Consider the following 16,438-nt stretch of genomic DNA (forward strand, 5'->3'; position numbering starts at 1 on the left):
AAAGGAAAAAAAAAAAAAAAAAAAAGCACCCCTGTCCCCCCCTGCTCTTTGCGCTAAGGCGAACGCAAGCGTCGGTCTGGCGTCAAATGTAAACAGCAATTGCACCATGCATGTGAGGTATCACCGCGAAGGTCAGATCGAGGGCAGTAATTTTAGCAGTAGACCTCCTCTGTAAATCTAAAGTTGTAACCTGTAAAGGCTTTTAAAAATGTATTTATTTTGTTGCCACTGCACGTTTGTGCGCAATTTTAAAGCATGTCATGTTTGGTATCCATGTACTCGGCCTAAGATCATTTTTTTTTATCTCATCAAACATTTGGGCAATATAGTGTGTTTTAGTGCATTAAAATTTAAAAAAGTGTGTTTTTCCCCCAAAAAATGCGTTTGAAAAAAATCGCTGCGCAAATACTGTGTGAAAAAAAAAAAAAAATGAAACACCCACCATTTTAATCTGTAGGGCATTTGCTTTAAAAAAATATATAATGTTTGGGGGTTCAAAGTAATTTTCTTGCAAAAAAAAAAATGTTTTTCATGTAAACTAAAAGTGTCAGAAAGGGCTTTATCTTCAAGTGGTTAGAAGAGTGGGTGATGTGTGACATAAGCTTCTAAATGTTGTGCATAAAATGCCAGGACAGTTCAAACCCCCCCCCCCCAAATGACCCCATTTTGGAAAGTAGACACCCCAAGCTATTTGCTGAGAGGCATGTCGAGTCCATGGAATATTTTATATTGTGACACAAGTTGCGGGAAAAAGACACTTTTTTTTTTTTTTTTTTGCACAAAGTTGTCACTAAATGATATATTGCTCAAACATGCCATGGGAATATGTGAAATTACACCCCAAAATACATTCTGTTGCTTCTCCTGAGTACAGGGATACCACGTGTGAGACTTTTTGGGAGCCTAGCCGCGCAGGGGACCCCGAAAACCAAGCACCGCCTTCAGGCTTTCTAAGGGCGTAAATTTTTGATTTCACTCTTCACTGCCTATCACAGTTTCGGAGGCCATGGAATACCCAGGTAGCACAAAACCCCCCCAAATGACCCTATTTTGGAAAGTAGACACCCCAAGCTATTTGCTGAGAGGTATAGTGAGTATTTTGCAGACCTCACTTTTTGTCACAAAGTTTTGAAAATTGAAAAAAGAAAAAAAAAATGTTTCTCTTCTTGTCTTTCTTCATTCTCAAAAACAAAAGAGAGCTGCAAAATACTCACCATGCCTCTCAGCAAATAGCTTGGGGTGTCTACTTTCCAAAATGGGGTCATTTGGGGGGGGTTTGTGCCATCTGGGCATTCCATGGCCTCCGAAACTGTGATAGGCAGTGAAGAGTGAAATCAAAAATTTACACCCTTAGAAATCCTGAAGGCGGTGATTGGTTTTCGGGGCCCCGTACGCGGTTAGGCTGCCAAAAAGTCCCACACATGTGGTATCCCCATACTCAGGAGAAGCAGCTAAATGTATTTTGGGGTGCAATTCCACATATGCCCATTGCCTGTGTGAGCAATATATCATTTAGTGACAACTTTGTGCAAAAAAAAAAAAAAAGTGTCACTTTCCCGCAACTTGTGTCAAAATATAAAATATTCCATGGACTCAACATGCCTCTCAGCAAATAGCTTGGGGTGTCTACTTTCCGAAATGGGGTCATTTGGGGGGGGGGGGGGGGTTTGTGCCATCTGGGCATTTTATGGCCTTCAAAACTGTGTTGAGCAATATATCATTTAGTGACAACTTTTTGTAATTTTTTTTTTTTTTTGTCATTATTCAATCACTTGGGACAAAAAAATAATATTCAATGGGCTCAACATGCCTCTTAGCAATTTCCTTGGGGTGTCTACTTTCCAAAATGGGGTCATTTGGTGGAGGGTTTGTACTGCCCTGCCATTTTAGCACCTCAAGAAATGACATAGGCAGTCATAAACTAAAAGCTGTGTAAATTCCAGAAAATGTACCCTAGTTTGTAGACGCTATAACTTTTGCGCAAACCAATAAATATACGCTTATTGACATTTTTTTTTACCAAAGACATGTGGCCAAATACATTTTGGCCTAAATGTATGACTAAAATTGAGTTTATTGGATTTTTTTAAAAACAAAAAATAGAAAATGTCATTTCAAAATTTTCGGTCTTTTTCCGTTTATAGCGCAAAAAATAAAAACCGCAGAGGTGATCAAATAACATCAAAAGAAAGCTCTATTTGTGGGAAGAAAAGGACGCAAATTTCGTTTGGGTACAACATTGCATGACCGCGCAATTAGCAGTTAAAGCGACGCAGTGCCAAATTGTAAAAAGTGCTCTGGTCAGGAAGGGGGTAAATCCTTCCGGGGCTGAAGCGGTTACATTTGGGTAATACTTTCTCTGTTCCTGTGTGCTTGAAGATTCTTCCTCCCAATCGATGGCCTGTTTGACCACAGATATGAATGAGGGTACCAGAGAAAAGTCAAACGAATATGTATCTAAGATATCCTGACCAAATTCTGAGTCCACTTCTGAGTCAGAACTAATGGCTCCCGGTTCCGGGGAGTCTTCTTCCCTTCTCCTTAGGCGATTATTTCCTCCTACCCCAGAAGGGCCTGGTAACAGGGCCTTTATCCCTTCTTCCACTGCTTACATCAGGTTATACATTAAGAACTCATTGACCATCTGGCCTTGGGAAGCCTCCTTGAAGCATAGCTCACAAAGGTGTTTAGCCGGTAATGGAAATGCACCGCAAGCCCAACAAGTATTGGCGACCATATGCGTCGAAGCAGCTGGACCATGGTCGATGATGCCTAGAAGATGGGCCTGCAGAGTCTGCTGACAAGCTGCTCTGGATATGGTTGCATTTTGACTTTGCCTTGGAGTGGGAAGCCCGAGGAGAACGATGATCACTAGAGGAAGAAATTGCTCTTTTGCGGCTCCTGAGTGAAGGACCTCCCCCCCTGCAAAAAGGAGGAACCATTAGTAAAGCCGGAGATAGATAACAAGTGATAGAGGCAAATTTCAAACCCTCTAGGCATCCCTTACCTTTCTGTAGTGCCTCTTGCATGGGAACAGGCGAGCTCATCTTGGGCTACGGAAAAAAATAAAAATCCTCTAATTCTTTTTCCTTTTTTTAATTTATTTTATATATTTCTTTCTTTTTTATATATACACCTGCGACTTACCGGCTAGGCAAGGTTTGAACTAAAGGCTAAGGATCTCCTGGGGACTGTCAGCAGGCTGCAGGGGAAGAAATAGTAAAGAACATATAATTACACAGCACAAGGCAGGGAAGGCACAATGTTAGCTGTTCCAGTGCTCAGCTTACCATCCTGAGCATCCAGTCTTGTGTGCTGACAGCCACAATGTAACACTATCCAGGCCAGGTTTAAATTCATCGCCCTCCTGGCCAATCAGAAGCAGCAGATTGGAGAGCCAATCACAGCCGTGACTGATCCACCTGGATCGGCCTCACTGGAACGCAGGTGGAACACGGGAAAGGAGGTTATAAAGCACCCGGCCAGCCTGACACGCACGCCTGGAACCGCATGGAGGGGAACAGGGAACCTCACCTAAGCTCAAGCCTGCCCGCCAGCCAACCTAAGGGAAAAAAGAAAACTGAAAAAACTGAAGCCCAGGATGGCCGATTTCCAGCACAACAAAGGACCTTCCACCGCAGGGACGCCAAAAGTGGAATTTTTTGGATTGTTTCGATTGGACAATGGATTTCTAAGGTTAACGAAATTTAGCAGGTGAAGAAATTCACGGCTTCTCTGAAAAAAAAAAAAAAAAAAAAAAGGAGGAACAGCATGAGAAGATACATGGTTTTTAGTGGAACATTTTCAAATTCTAACAGGGACTACTGCTCCTATGTGTCTCAATAGTATCTCCCCCTTTTGGTTTTTATGCTTGATATGTCTCATAGTGATTCTCTGTATGGAGGCGGGGGCGACCACATATTTTCATCCCCCTCAAAACTCTTTTTTTCTTCCTGCTTCCTCCTTAGGCTCCTTTCACACGGTTTACCGTTCAGGTCCGCCTGTCGGTTTTTTAGGCGGACCTTAACAGGCGCTCCATGCAAGTCTATGGAGCGACGGATGTCAGTGGTGACATGTCCGCTGACATCCGATCTGCTAAATTCAGACAGATGGAAACCCTATTTTTCATCCGTCTGGCGGATCGGATGGGATGAAAATAGACAGGTGGTCTGTTTTCATCCAATTCCCCATAGAGGTGAGCGGAGATCTGACAGGTCTGTCCCTGCACAGTAAGCAGAGATGTACCTGTCATCTGCCGGCTTAGCGGGGATCAATGGAGCGATCCCCGCTGAGCAAGCTGAGTCCGTACACAGACAGACAGCCCCATGTGAAAGGGGCCTTATAGGTTGTGCATCTGGTTGCTTGTTTCTTCTAGATTTTTTTCCTTCATGTGTACTCCATTTTTCAGGATATCATTTGGTACGGGTTGCATTTGATTACTTTATCCTGTTTTTTTGGCATCTCATGGGTCGTATCATGTGATTCATTCTAGGGATGCACTGATACCAGTTTTTTAATGATGAGTACCGATACTTTTTTATCAGGTACTTGCCAATATCAATTACAGATACCTATTTTTTTTGTGTGGTCTGATTTGAGCCCATACAACATGAATAGGCTCAAATCGCACTGCAAAGAATCGCATGTGATCTGAACAGGAATGCGGTACGATTTCTGTCTGAATCACGTGTGGTTTCTCGCACCGCTCCTGTGTGAACCCAGGCTGAGGTCACTATGATAAGCCTAGCTCCACACAGGAGCGGTGGGGGAAAGCACATATAATTTGGACAGGAATCCCACCTCTTTCCTGTTCAAATCACATGTGATTCTTTGCAGTGCGATTTAATCCCATTCATTTTGTATGGGCTCAAATTGCACCCCACCTAAAAGTATCAGTTGTAGGTATTGGAGCATTTACATGAGTACAAGTACTGGTGCAAATGCTTAGTATTGGCACCGATAAGATGCAATTCTAATGTGTTCCCTTGTCTGTGATGATGTTTCACGTTCCTGATATTTTATGTTCTTGACATGTAATATATTACCGTGTTGAAGGAGTCAATAAAAACGTAAAATTAAAAAAAAAAAAAAAAAAAAGCAACAAGGACATAGGTCAGTATTAGGGCTGAAACAACTAATCGATTAATCGACAACTAATCGATTATGAAATGAATCGATTATTATTTTCATAATCGATTAATCGGCCAGTAACATAATGGGGTTAACAATAATAAAATTAGCCCTTTATAGTACAAAAAGATGAAATAATCGCTACTGTAAATATTACTTTCACAGTTCTACAAAAAATGAACCTCTTACAGTAGCGGTTATTTGCTTTTTTTTGTACTATAAAGGGCTCATTTTAGGTTTTTTAACCCCATGTTACTAAACATCTTAGACCTGGTTCACATCTTTGTGTTTTTTGGTGCTTTTTGCAGAAACACACTACAGTTCATTTAACATGGTTTTCTATGAGACACGTTCACATCTATGCTTTTTTTCAGCCGCTGCGTATTTGGAAGGGGTCAAGGACTTTTTTTTTTAACGCAAAATGGTGCGTTTTTTGGTTCAATATACTTCAATGGAGAAGCTGTAGTAAAGCATGTAATGCGTTTTTGCAGCAATTTGTATTTTTAATCTGCCCAACAACAAATTGGCCAAAAAACTTCTAATAGTGTATACAGTATATCTCCTCTAATAGTGTATATACAGTATATCTTTTCTGTCTGTTATTCTCAGAGTGGATTCAATATTTTGCTCCCTAACCATATAGTTGGTTGTTCATATTTACCACTGCATAGAGATATTTAAGAATAAATTGCCTTTTTTTAAAAAACTTTACATATTAACTAAATTATACACCACACTTTTTTTTTTAAGGTTATTAACCGATTAATCGAAACAATAATCGACCAACTAATCGATTATGAAAATAATCGTTAGTTGCAGCCCTAGTCAGTATACTTCTTTATGTACACACTTTGGGATTGTCTAGACTTGTGGACTGGGGGCGTTAAATACGCAGTTAAGCCCCTTTCACACAGGGCGGAATTGCTCTGTTGATCCCCACTGAGCCGCTGGATGACAGGTCCGTCTCTGCTCACTGTGCAGGAACGGACAAGTCAGAGCCCTGCTGTTCTCTATGGGGAGATCGGATGGCAAACGTATCGCTATTCGTCTGTTTTCAGGGGTTCTTATGGCAGGTCACATCTCTGCTGACATCCATCTGCCCACACAAGTCAATAGGTGGCCCGCTCAGATCTGTCTGGAAAACGGACAGGCGAATCTTTGCTGACTGTTTGTGTGAAAGGAGCCTAAAGCCGCATTTTTTAATGCCGACTACCCCCCAAAGTTGTAAAGGCAGTGGAATGGGGTGTTCATATGCTGTGCTTTGTGCCCATGGCAAAAATGATCTGACATGTCGCGCTTAGCAAGCCCGCCCATTGAGGAGGGTGGGGATCACCGCAATGCACGTGGTTGCCTTTTACGCAATTATGGGGTTAAAAACAGTCATCACCTCCTGTTAAAATCCTCTGAAGAGCGAACCAATTCAGATTGCTTTTTAGACACAAGTCCAAACCTAGCCATTCACACATAGCTCCCAACTGTCCCTGATTTGGAGGGACTGTCCCTCTTTCCCCCTCATTTTGGTCTGATCTATATTGTATAGAAAATGCACTTTTTATCTTTCAAAAAATGTTCTCAGTGTGAACCCTTTCATCCAATTTCTAAATTGCTGCATTTGTAAATTTCAAAAGCCAATATAAAAGAATAGTAGTGGTAAAAAAAAAAATGTCCTTGTGGATTTTCATTAAACTTTTTTTTGGTTAATTCTCCTTTAAGGGCGTGTGGCAGGGGGCGTGTCCTATGCCTACATACGTTTGTTAGTAGGTGTCCCTCATTCCCATCTCAAAATGTTAGGAGGTATGATTGGCATTTTATAGAAGGTGGGGGGGGGGGGGGCAGCCAACGTTCAGTGCTCACAGGACCCCCATGTATCTTCTAGAAGAGCCCTGGCTAAGAAAAGGTCTCTATCCAGCAGAGCGGCTTGCAGAGGCTGAGAGCCAGGCACCCGGGCGAGCACTTCCTTCTACAGGTGAGCCGCCTGCCTTGGTTTTTATTACCTCTCCAGCACGAGCTGCCCATAGAGAAGCATTGAGACTTGAACGTGCCGCCTCTCTGTGCTCACCTTCCAAGTGTCCGGCGCGACGTCACTGCCCCGCCCCTCCAGTCATGTAAAGGAATGTAGGCGGGGATAAGCGGTTTGTGGGCGCGGCCTGGGCGGTATTCCGCCACACAGCAGTACGGGTGTGTGATGGTGACGTTGCAGTCATACTGATGTATGAAGGTGGATGGTCCGGGGAAGTGTCGCCTCCTCGCACTGTAGACTTTGCCGCTTGTCCTGTCATAGAACGTGGCGTGTCCTGTCCCTCCTCCATGAGCGGTCTTCAGCGGGTGAGCGGGTGAGGAGAGCCCGGCGGGGGTTCTGTCAGAAGAAGTGGTGAGCGCTTTACTTCCTGCGAAGTGTATACTCTGCTCTCCTCTATATGAGGGGCTGATAGGGGGGTGTAGGGTGTGTTCTCCTCATACCTTGTCATTGGCAGCCCCAGGAGGAGGAATACCTGGAGGTGTATGGAGTATGATGAGCCCACAACATGGGGAACTTCCACCTCCACTCTTCCCTGTCATGGACTTTACAGCTCTAGAAAAGTGACAGTCACATGTCATTGGGCCATTCACTAGAAGGAGAGTTACCTTAAAGTCATACTAAACCCACAGCCATAAAGTCAGTCTGTATATGCAGAATAGCATGCTTGTTATACTCACTGTGGAAACTAAGGGGTTAATCCTCTCCATTGTGTAAATGGATGTTTGATCCTGTCCTCTCTGATCCTCACCTTCTTTCACTGTCCCCAATCCATCTTCTGATAAGACAAAGCCTTGGGGGCACTCTGCACATGCTCAGTTTGGTGTGTATTCCTAGGGAGTTGTGTGTTTTTTTTTTTTTTTTTTTCCCTCTTGGGAGGGTGCATATGATCAGCACAGGGCCAATCAGCACTGTCCAGATAGAGGGTCAGGGAAACTGCAGCCTCATAGGACAGTCACAGAAGAATAGAAACTTCTCCTACAAGCTTTAAAGTGGTTGTAAACTCATTACAACAACTTTATGCTACAGGTAAGCCTATAATGAGGCTTACCTGTAGCTACCCAGGATATCTCCTAAACCTGCACGGTTAAGGAGATATCCCCTGTCCCCTGCATGAGCCGATGACATTGGCACTGGGGCAAACTGAAGCAATGGCACGTATGTGACGTCATCAGTGCACCGGCCAATCTCAGCACCGGAGCCGCGATACCCGGAAGTAACCCCCGGGAGAGATGTTGCCACCAGCCGGAGGGGGATACGAGCACGGCTGTGGGGGCTTCGTTCTCGGGTAAGTAATTCATAATGTGCTAGTATGCTATGCATACTAGCTCATTATGCCTTTGTCTTGCAGAGGTGTGTTTTTTTTATTTATTTTTTTTAAACCACAGTTTACAACCACTTTAATCAGACACTGTACACACTTTGGGCTTGTTTAGACTTAAACTTAGACTACGTAGTTTAACTTAAACCACTTGCCACCGCCATATAGCAGAATGACGGCGGCAAAGTGGTTTCAATATCCTTACTGGGTGTCATATGACAACCGCAGGATATTGAGCCGCTGAGGGCCCCCGGGGGCGCGCATCGTGTCGATCGTTGTTGCGGGGTGTCAGTGCCACCAGGGATGCCTATCACTGCTGCGTATCAGTGCCCAGCAGTGCCACGTATCAGTGCCGCCTATCAGTGCCCATCAGTGCCACCCATAAGAACCCACCTTTGCAGCCTTTCTATGCCCATCAGTGCCGCCTATCAATGCCCATCAGTGCCTACCACTGCCCATCGTCAGTGCCCGCTCATTGGTGCCGCCTTATCAGTGCCCATCAGTGAAAGAGAAAACATACTTCTTTACAAAATGTTTTAACAGAAACAAAAGCAAAACTTTTATTTTTTTTCAAAATTTTCGGTCTTTTTTTATTTGTTTAGCAAAAAATAAAAACCGCAGAGGTGATCAAATACCACCAAAAGAAAGCTCTATTTGTGGGAACAAAATGATAAAAACTTAGTTTGGGTACAATGATGGATGACCGCGCAATTGTTATTCAAATTGCGACAGCACTGAAAGCTGAAAATTGGTCTGGGCAGGAAGGTGTATAAGTGCCTGGTATTGAAGTGGTTAAACTACGTAGAGCTGCACGATTCTGGCTAAAATGAGAATCACGATTTTTTTGCTTAGAGGATAGATCACGATTCTCTCACAATTCTCGCGGCGTAACATCATCCTTCACATTAAAACAAAAAAGTTGTGCTAACTTTACTGTTTCGTTTTTTTTTAATTTATTGAAGTGTATTTTTTCCCAAAAAATTGCATTTGAAAGACCGCTGGGCAAATACAGTGTGACATAAAATATTGCAGCAATTGCCATTTTATTCCCTAGGGTCTCTGCTAGATAGATAGATAGATAGATAGATAGATAGATAGATAGATAGATAGATAGATATTCTCTAATGTTTGGGGGTTCCAAGTAATTTTTTTTAGCAAAAAATATTGATTTTAACTTAAGAAAGAAGTGTCAGAAAAAGATTTAGACTTTAAGTGGTTAAACTTCCTGCATTTACATGTTGTTTAAAACTTGGCAGATTGCCCAGGTTATTTGTTTACACAGAGAAGTTTATCACTTTGATCTAAGAAGGAAGTTAGTTACAATGTTTCAAGTTCTAAACTTGGCAGAATGCCCGGATGTTTTCTTTTGACAGCTGAGTGAGCAGATAATCTCTCCACTTGTTTAAATGAAAGAATCGGCAAACTCTGCAGGAGAGATCGTCAGGGGAGGTGAATCGAGATCATGATTTTTTAACGATTAATTGTGCAGCTCTAAAACTACGTAGAGGGCTCTTTACTGTAAGAGCAGCAAGGATGTGGAATTCCCTTAAAAAAGGTGGTGGTCTCAGCGGGGAGCATCAATAGTTTCAAGAAACTATTAGATAAGCACATAAACGACCACAGCATACAGGGATATACAATGTAATACTGACATATAATCACACACATAGGTTGGATTTGATGGACTTGTGTCTTTTTTCGACCTCCCCTACTACGTAACTATGATAGAAGTCACAAGACTGCTATATACTGCTGATGAGAAAAGGTATTTAGCAGTTTATATTTACTAAAATAATTGTATTTCTGTGCAATGTGGGAGATCAGATATAGTGAATGCAGGTTCCTGGGTTTAGTAACACTTTAAACTGGGGCTGCTGTGCATTGCAACCAATCAGCTTCTAGCTTCAACTTGTTCAAGTTAAAGCCGTATTAAAAAGGAAATCCACCCTAACACTAAAATCTCTACCTCTACAGGCATCCACGATCTAAGACTAACCTATCTAGGCCTCCTAAAGAATAAGTCTGTATACATACCTTTTCTGAAGCTGCTTTGACCCGATTCCATGCTGAGCTGTCAGCTGTGGCTTTGGTATGGAGGCGGGTGCAGAGGAGGCAGCTGACATCTGAAGCCCCATAGTAACTCTATGGGTGATGTCACTTCCCATTCATTTCCCTGCCGTTCTTGGCTGTGTCCTCTACAGAGTTTCCACCAGTGGGGACCGAACTGGAGCTGCTTCAGAAAAGGCATGTATACTGATTTCTTCTTTACAGGGCTAGATAGGTTAGTCTTAGATCGTGGATATCTGTAGATGTAGCGATTTTAGTGTTAAGGAGGACTTCCCCCTTTAAACCCAAAGCAAATATTTTATTATATTGCAGCATTCCAGTTCTTAGATGTGATCGCTGCATTCATTTTAATTTTTAGGCTTTCTTCTATTTTCTTCTGGTGATCCAGCCAGTAAGTCTGTTGTTTTTCGAAAGTACAAGCTCTCCTGCAGAATGTTACAGTGATAAGACTGTGTATAGCCGAATGACGGCTACAGTACGGCCGGCTAGTTCTGGGAGGCCATCATATGACAGTCTCCTACGATCATGCCCCCCACAGAGCACGGGCAGCGTGCTCTGTGATCAGTGTCTGGATGACACTGCCAATCACAGATTGAGGTAAAAGGCCAATCAGTGTCTCTTTACCATGTGATCAGTTGTGTTCAATTACAGCTGATCACGGATGTAAATAGAAGCCGGTTTTCGGCACTCCTTTCCTCATGCTGACAGCATGAAGAGAGACGATAACCGGCTTCTCTAAAAGGGACGTGTACACTGATAATCAGGGCACTCCTTATCAGTGCCGCCTTATCAGCACACATCAGTGGAGAAAAATTACTTCTTTGCAAAATTTTATAACAAACCATGAAAAAGTTTTATGTTTATTCTCTGCAAAATTTTTCGGTCTTTAGTCTTCTCTCTTTTTTTTTTTTGTAGCAAAAAATTAAAAAACCCAGTGGTGATTAAATACCACCAAAAGAAAGCTCTATTTGTATGGGGGGAAAAAAAATGCTAAGAATTTCATATGGGTACAGTGTTGCTTGGCCGCGCCATTGTCATTCAAAGTGCTACAGCACTGAAAATTGGCCTGGGCAGAAAGGGGGTAAAAGTGGTTAAAGTAGAATTACCCAAATTACATTTTTTTTTTTTTAAATGCTCCCCCGTCATTGTTAACACTTGTACTTTAAAGCAGTAGTAAACTAGTAAACCGCTGGAACCCATCCCCCCCCCCCCGCAAGACGGCATCGCATACTAGTACATTATGAAATGCTTACCTTTTAGGACGAAGCCCCCGCAGCGGCGCCCGGTCACCGCTGAGGGGGCTAACATGAACCCCCGCGCTGTGAGTCGCCAGAGCCATGATGAAGTCGCTCCCGCGCAGGCGCCCTGGGTTCCGGCAAGAATCTTCGGCACAATACGTGGTTATGCACTGAGCAGCCCCAATTCTCCTCTTCTCGGGTCCCCAGCCGGTGCTTCAACCCTAGCTCCAACCCCCGCCCCCACAGCAAGCTGCTTGCTATGGTGGCACGTGTGTGTTAACGTCCAAGCCCCGTTCTGTGTGTCCATGTGGAGCCTGTCCCCCACTCCACGTCACTGGCTCTGGATGACAGCAGTGGGGGGGGCTGCATGTAGAAGGTTTTTTACCTTGAGTGCAGTAAGATAAAAAACCTTCTGCCATTACAACCACTTTAACCTGAAGAGGGATTCCTATTCTGATTGTACTTCCACTTTAACTGAGACAAGTACACACTGTAGAGGGATGTGCTTTGGTCTGAGGTTTACAACCACTTTAGGTTTTTATAAATGAAAACTAGGAACTGATTCCATGCACAGCTGCTCTAGATTCAGGCACTTTCTTAGCTGGGTTCACAACAAGGCGTTGTGTTTAGGGTGCAGCACGGTTTATGCACATTTTTACACTTGGTTTGAGGTCTGCACCCATTGAATTTTTATAGACCATGTGTTTTCATGAAAGCACATCAAAGTCCTGCATGCTGCATCTTTAACCACTTGCTGACCGCCCTCTTGTGGACTGACATCCGCAATGTGGCTCAGTTATCCTGATTGGGCGTCATATGACGTCCAGCAGGAAAAGCGAGGCGATCGGTGGTGCTGTGACACTCCACCACACCGCATCTCCGGTCATGGTAAAGAGCCTATGACGTAGGCTGTTTACCACGTGATCAGCTGTGAACAATCACAGCGGTAGCAAGTGCCGGTGAATGGCTTTCCTCGGTTCGCGCTGACAGGGAGATCCAATCAGCGGCTCTCCTGTCGGGGGATCTGCGCTAATAATCAGCGCATTGATTATCAGCTCAGCCCCTATCAGAGGTGCTCACCACGTATGGCAGTCAGTGCCCATGAAAATGCCAGTCAGTGCCCATCAAAGATGCCAGTCGGTGCCTCATCAGTGCTGCCTCATTGGTGCCTGTTAGTGAAGGAGAAAACCATTTTATAACACAAATGAAGAAAAACTTTTTTATTTTATTTTTTTTCACAAATTTCGGTCTTTTTTTTTAATTTGTTAAACAAAAACATACCCCAGAGATGTGATCAAATACCACCAAAAGAAAGCTCTATTTGTGGGAAGAAAATGATAAAAATTTAGTTTGGGTACAATGTTGCATGACCACGCAGTTGTCATTCAAAGTGTGACAGCGCTGAAAGCTGAAAATTGGCCTGGGCAGGAAGGGGGGGGGGAAGTGCCCGGTAATGAAGTGGTTAATGTGCTTTCAGAAAACAAACGGTCTAACAGAAGTCAATTGGAGCGCATCTAAGGCATTGGTCTTCCCTTCCAACATATTTTCCAACAGGCTATTTGTGCTGATCTACTGACAGACTTCTGTAAAACCAGCCTGCCCATACATGGATTGTAATTTGGCTGATATCTTCTGAACTGGCTGAATTTCGATCCATGTATGGCCGGCTTAAAGTGGTTGTAAACCTCAGACATTAAATATGAACAAACCATATTCCTCTATAGCAGTGGTTCACAACTCCAGTCCTCAGGACCCACCAACAGGCCAGGTTTGCAAGATAGCTGAAATACATCACAGGTGATATCACTTGCTGCTCAGTGATTGCAGTATTCTAGTCTGCAACTCCCCAAGGTAATACTTAAAATCTGGCCTGTTGGTGGGTCCCAAGGACTGGCGTTGAGAACCACTGCTCTATAGTGTGTACTTGTTTCAATTAGAAGCACTAAGTGTCATTTCTGTCTGCTGCCTCGTTCTTCTGCTATCAGCATAAATCTCTTCTGACAAGTTTTCCGGATATCAAAAGAAAAATGATGATGACGACATCCTCGGCTCTGTTCCTGTGTGCTTTGTTAAGGGGGAGCGTATCTCTTTCCTCTAATCGACTCTCAGAACTCTCCTCACTGAGCTCTGCAGAGTGTAATTTCGCTGTTATGTCCGCTGGTTTTGGCCCATGTGTACTAGGTGGTAAAGTTATTTTATTGTTTTATTAAAAATAAAAAATAAGTGCGGCTCAACCCAGCCCCCCACTCCCTCCTCAGAGGATATTTGACTGACAGCGGCAGGAGCAAATGGCTCCCACTGGTCTCAGGGCCAATTCACGCTATATGCGGTTTTATTTCATTGTAAATTGTCTGTCACTGCAGGGGCACACAGGAAACAATTGTTTCCTATGTGTCCCATTTGCACTGCATTTTATTGCAGCGCAGTGACCTGAATTGCACTGCAATGTCAGGCAGCGCACTGTGCTGCCCGGCATTGCAGTAAATAAGAATAAAGCTAGTACAAAATGGAGCAGTGCGATGTGATTAATCATGGATCATACTCCTCCCCCCCCCCCCCCCCAAGCGCAGTGGCAACACAGAGTGGCCGGAGTGGTGAATCGCTTTGGTTGCTCTGCGATTTTCAGTGTGAATTGGCCATCAGTGTAGCCTGTGAATCTAGGAAGAGAGAGAGCAGCACTGCTGCAGACAGGCACAGCACTTGGGCAAGTGTTTAGGGAGGGGGGAAGAAATGTTTTTTTACCTTAGGGCAGAGAATGCATTAAGTTAAAAAAAACCTTTAATGTTTGGAACTACTTTAAAGTATATGTGAACCTTTACCTTCTAAAATAACAATTCAGTTTAAAATAGAAATGAAAGGAAAAGCATTAAAGGGGTTGTAAACCCTTGCCGTTTTTCAGGTAAAAAACCTCCTGTTCTGCAGCAGCACTCCTGAGCCCCCCTTATACTTACCTGAGCCCCGTAATTCCCACAATGGGAGCGAGCACACCAGCGCTGGCCAGTGTCTCGTGTCCTGATTGGATAGACTGATAGCAGTGCAGCCATTGGCTCCCCCTGCTGTCAATCAAATCCAATGACGCAGGCGCCGGGGAGCAGAACCGAGTCCTGCTGTCTGTCTACGGACGCAGCAGCAGGACATGGGAGCACGCCCGCACGGGTGTCCACAAAGGAGAATGCTTCTCAGACAGGGCACTCGAGAAGAGGAGGAGGCAGGAGCGCCGTGGAGGGACCCCAGGAGAGGAGGATTGGGGCCACTCTGGTCCATTCTGGTCATTGGCAGGCAGGTTGCTCTCCTAGCGCAGCCAAAAAAGTAACCATGCTGAGGTGGCCTAGTGTGGTCAGTTTGAAATAAAGCAGGGGGACCGTGCAATGTATGTCTAGCTGCAAGCAAAACTTCAAAGTGCTGACATCTGCAACCGTATCAAGGCATAAAAAAACTGAGTGTCCAGGCATGCCAAACGCCTGTGGCAAAATGACAAGAGCGTGAGCTCCTAGACCAGGGGTCTCTAAACCTCTCAGTATGAGAGCTGCATTGTATTTTTTTTTTTTTTTTTTTTTACCAATTTTTGCAGACCGAAAAAAAAACTGTTTAATAAACTGCTTCAATAAATCACTTCTTATCAGAAGCCCCCTTGCACATCAAAGCCCCGGCTTCACATTAACCACTTGCTTACTGGGCACTTAAACCCCCCTCCTGCCCAGACCAATTTTCAGCTTTCAGTGCTCTCACACTTTGAATAACAATTACTCAGTCATGCAACACTGTACCCAAACTATTTTTTTTTTTTGTCCTTTTTTTCATACAAATAGAGCTTTCATTTTGTGGTATTTGATCACCTCTGGGTTTTTTAATTTTTGCGCTATAAATGAAAAAAGACCGAAAATTTTGAAAAAAAATGCTTTTTTCTTCGTTTCTGTGATAAAATTTTGCAAATTAGCAATTTTTATTCATAAATATTGGCCACAATTTATACTGCTACATATCTTTGGTAAAAATAACCCAAATTAGTGGATATTATGTGGTCTGTGTGAAATTTATAGAGTCTACAAGCTATGGTACAAATCATAAAAAAAATGATCACATCTGATCACACCTGATGTACTGAGGCCCATCTCATTTCTTGAGACCCTAACAAGCCAGGAAAGTACAAATGCCCCCTTTTTGGAAAGTAGACATTCCAGGGTATTTAGTAAGAGGCATGGTGAGTTATTTGAAGTTGTCGTTTTTTCCCACAATTCTTTGCAAATTAAGGTTTTTTTTTTTTTTTTTTTTTTTTTTTTATATTTTTTTCAGAAACTTGTCATTGTAAAAGCTTATTTCTCTCACATGGAATGTGCATACCACAAATGACACCCCAAAATACATTCGGCTACTCCTCCTGAGTATTACAATACCACATGTGTGGGACTTTTTCACTAACTGGCCACATACAGAGGCCCAACACGCAGGGAGCATCATCAGGTGTTCAAGGAGCATAAATTGCCCATCTAACTTGTTGACTACCTATTACACTTTTGAAGGCCCTAGAGCACCAGGACAATGGAAACGCCCACAAAATGACCCCATTTTGGAAAGCTAACACCCCAACGTATAATCTATGAGGCATAGTGAGTCTTTTGAACGGTTCATTTTTTTCCAGAAGTTTTTGAAAAATGTGGAAAAAAA

General features: G+C 43.3%; 1 protein-coding gene and 1 long non-coding RNA gene across 6 annotated transcripts in view; one reads left to right on the forward strand and one right to left on the reverse strand.

Annotated features, from left to right (window-relative positions):
- Positions 1-1,923: 1,923 nt before the first annotated feature.
- Positions 1,924-7,293, reverse strand: LOC141112434 (uncharacterized). 2 transcript variants are annotated; one of them, XR_012236598.1, is made up of 5 exons: positions 7,125-7,293; positions 3,291-3,735; positions 3,148-3,202; positions 3,008-3,053; positions 1,924-2,922 (listed from the first exon to the last, which is right to left on the reverse strand). It is a non-coding gene; the product is annotated as an uncharacterized lncRNA (long non-coding RNA). The 2 variants fall into 2 exon arrangements; XR_012236597.1 differs by having other exon boundaries at positions 7,190-7,242.
- Positions 7,250-16,438, forward strand: part of LOC141112433 (uncharacterized) — a 94,941-nt gene continuing 85,752 nt past the window's right edge. For all 4 annotated transcript variants that reach the window (XM_073605285.1, XM_073605284.1, XM_073605287.1 and 1 more), the window contains exon 1: positions 7,250-7,501. The gene's annotated coding sequence lies outside the window, so the exon portion shown is untranslated. The remainder of the gene's footprint in view (positions 7,502-16,438) is intronic.

This window comes from Aquarana catesbeiana, linkage group LG11 (genome assembly GCF_042186555.1).
Source record: "Aquarana catesbeiana isolate 2022-GZ linkage group LG11, ASM4218655v1, whole genome shotgun sequence".
Lineage (NCBI taxonomy): Eukaryota > Metazoa > Chordata > Amphibia > Anura > Ranidae > Aquarana > Aquarana catesbeiana.